The sequence below is a fragment of the Dromiciops gliroides genome, chromosome 1, assembly GCF_019393635.1.
Source record: "Dromiciops gliroides isolate mDroGli1 chromosome 1, mDroGli1.pri, whole genome shotgun sequence".
NCBI lineage: Eukaryota > Metazoa > Chordata > Mammalia > Microbiotheria > Microbiotheriidae > Dromiciops > Dromiciops gliroides.
The window spans coordinates 465948058-465951811 of record NC_057861.1 but is presented as its reverse complement, the minus strand read 5'-3'; the positions used below and the strand labels follow the sequence as shown (position 1 = coordinate 465951811).

The following is a 3754-nucleotide window of genomic DNA, read 5'->3' as shown; positions in this document are numbered from 1 at the left end:
CTCTCAATAGTTAATGCCTATAGTTTTAGAAAGAGGGGAAACATATTTAATTTCTGAATTTCCTAAGACACATTTGGGCAAAGAAATTCCATTATTAGCACCATGTATATCTTGGTAAATACTTGGCAGTTGCATTGTGCTGCAGTAATTTTTTATTAGTAATTGGGTTTCAGCTTATTTTGTTTCATGCTATTTTATACTTTACTGTTTCAAAACCTTATTTCAAATGTGATTTTTTTTTGTTCTAATTCAACTTTTAGGGTTGTATGTCTTACTCTTTAAGTCATTACATACAGGATTGATCCTCAACCTATTGATGATAATTAAAATCATGAAAAGCATCTTTTAAGGTTGTTCACAGTAACAAGGCTAATTTTGACATCTTTGACTTATGGCTCTATGGACAGGGTGTTAGAATAGAGGACCAGAACTGGAATCAAGATTTGCTAATTAATAATTGTGTACCTTTGGGCAAATTGCTTTTTCTATCTGGATCTTAGTTTTCTCATTTCTAAGAGTATTAGTTGGCCTCTCACTTCCCTTTCAGTATGATGTTATAACTCCATCCAAGTCTTTCTTTTGGCTCCTATAGTAAGTTTTATCATATTCCATGGCTGAAATAACCACATAAATATTTCGTATTTACCTAGTTATTTTCCTTTCTTTCTTCAAAAATATATTTTTGTTTTCACTTGCCTGAAAACCTCTTCTATAATTAAAATATAGTATGGAATGGAAAGTAATTTACTCTAACTGCAATCATCAATGCTTTGCCCTCCCCATCTGTGCTTTTGATGTTATTACTATGAAACTAGGAGAAAAAGTAGTTAAAGATTTTCAGCATGAGATAATTACTCAATAATTACATAGAACCAAGACTTATCCATTTAATCAATGGCCTAGGTATTAACAAGGCCTAGTCATTTCCATCAAATAAATTAGTCAAAAACGTTATGCTATATTAGAAAAAGTCCTTTATCAATTTGGAAAGAGTGAAGGCCACCAAATGAAGCCACACAAGGAAATACATTTGTCTGAAGAAAAGTCTGTGGATTTCATATAAAATAGCATACAAGTTAAGAACCCAGGAATTTCAGTGATGAACTAGCAGAGAGCAGTTCTTGCTAATCACTTAAGAGGAAATGGCTTCGGAGTAGAAGAGATGAATGTTGGTCTCTTTCCGCTTAAATAGAGTATGACCTTGTAAACTTTGGGACTGTAGAGAATATGGACTACTCAGCACTGACCTAGCAGTATCTTCATGACAAGCAGTAGCAACCATCTCATGTCACTGTCTCTATTGGGAGGTAAGGATGAACATATATAAAAAAGAAAGACAACTTTAAGATTCTACAAAGACTGGTTAGAAAGGTCCAACATACTTAATTTGAATTCCACGAATACCCTAAAAATGGAAGAAAAAGACTTCCAGTAGCTAGAAGCTATGTTACCCTTTTACCACATGTGATCTCTAATTGTGAGACTATTTCCCCCTGGACTTTGTATGTACTTGTGAGAAAATTATCACAGACTTTAGAGGGCATTTTGTACCAACTGATTTTACTATGCAATTTTAGTAAAAACCCCTTTCTCAAAGCTATTTTAGTTTTATTAATTAATGACTATCACCTCATACTCATTGGGAAGAATCACACTTGTTTGGGTTCTGAAGCTATAGTAGTAGAAAACCATCTTCAACTCCTGAGGGCTACTTCCAGAATCCTGTAGGGAGATGAAGCAGCTGTGCTCTGGGGAGCCAGTCTTCCAATAAGAATAGGGGTTGAATGCTTTTTTCAGCAGCTCATATACTAAAATTGGAACGATACACAGAAGATTAACATGGCCCCTGAACAAGGATGACACGTGAAGCGTTCCATATTTTTGGGGCAGCTAGGTGGCACAGTGGATAGAGCACCAGCCCTGGAGTCAGGAGGACCTGAGTTCAAATCCGGCCTCAGACACTTGACACTTACTAGCTGTGTGACCCTGGGCAAGTCACTTAACCCCAATTGCCTCAAAAAAAAAAAAGATAAAAAAGAATAGGGGTTGAGAAAGTAGCTACAGATAGTGTGCTATACAAGAAATTGATCTCTCCATGTTGCCTCCTCAGTATGTAAGCATAGTTCATTATGGACACTTAATAAGTATAAACATTCAATCATTAGATTAAACATTAAAAAAATCTCCTAAGCTTAGTTTACCCCAAAAAGAAAGTGATTTCCCTGAGGCTGGAATTTCGAGATCTGGCTAACTCAGCCTCACACTGTGCCTCCTCCTAGAGATAGTAGATCAGGCAACTTTGTCATTCCCTTGGCATTTATTGCTTCCAGCTTTTAAAAACCATTCCTTCAAAACTGAATTCTAAAGGACATTTCATGAAGAATATAGCCTGCACTATTGCACCTGCACTGAATGCTGATAAGAAAATTTTCAATGTTTTTTAGTAACAACATTTGGAGAAACCAGTCAAGATTTTTGTGATAAAGGAAAAAAAAAATAGCTTTGGCCCTCAGCCATGCCTACCCAAGCCAATTCCCATTATTGTCAACCTGCTAATATGATCTAAATGCTTCTGCAAGCAATGGTTTTATTCTATTTTGCAGTATTTTCTTTATTTTCTTTTTTGTTTATGAAAGCAAATGTGGCATAATAAGAAAACAATCTACCAAATTCTAATCTAACAATGAATCAGGTAATGCTGCTGTAAAAACTTCATTTGCATGTCAAACAAAGTTAGTCTGATCCATTCTTATTAGTCATTGTTGTATTAATTCAACAAATATTTCACATGTGTTTATTATGAGAAAAGCAAAGCAAAGCACCATGTCATTAATGACTTCTGTGTATTGGGCAGCATGAGTTCCCTGTCACTGGAGGGGATTCAAACATTGAGACTGGATGACCATTTGTCCAGGGATGTTTTAGGGGAGAGGATCTGTTCCAAGATGTTAACTATTGTAACAGAGGCTATCCAGTGTGGTGTTCCAGTTGAAGAGAGATTCCCTATAAAAGGTAAGGTTTTCCAGACATATCCATTTTCAGATGACATTGTGTTTGCTGCATCAAACATAAGGACATCAAGCATGAGCAAAAAGTATCAAGAATGTTACATGGTCTCCTGTATGAGATCTACAATGATGAAAAACTGTTTGGCCTAATATTGTCTAGACTATGAAAAACAGTTATGTATACAATGTGTAGACTTCATCAATCACTATATGTACTTTAGATAGACACTGGAAACAGTCATTGGTTGGACCTTGAAGCTACATTACCTTTAGAAAATAGCAGTACTCTTTTAATAATCCCAAATTTATCTTTGAAACAAAGGGCCATCTTTTTATATTAGTATTATCCTGGTGCTACTGAATGATTATGCATCATAGGACACTATAGTCTCAAAAAAATTAATTTGTGTAGTAGTCTGAGGGTAATGAAGATGCAAATGGTGAAACACCAAATAAGACATGGACAAATGGAACAAAGATTTCTAAGAAAGAAATGATTTAAAAAATGAACTGGCATGTGGCAAGATCAGGGAATAAGTATTAGATGCCTTGTGTGCTACACTGGTATACTTGTCATATTAGGAGAAAACAGAGAAGGTCCTCATCTAGTTGAGTAACTATTGTGGCAATCATTTGAAAGGACATAGATAAGTCATATGTATCCTTGGAGCGAATAGCAATATCAGTAAAGCCTCAGATTCATTTGAGTGGTTGAGAGATGTAAATGGAATAATGATGTAGTCATG

At 35.4% G+C, this 3754-nt stretch overlaps 1 pseudogene; it reads left to right on the top strand.

Annotated features, from left to right (window-relative positions):
• Positions 1-1784: 1784 nt before the first annotated feature.
• On the top strand, positions 1785-1883 carry LOC122737649 (annotated as a pseudogene).
• Positions 1884-3754: the final 1871 nt, after the last annotated feature.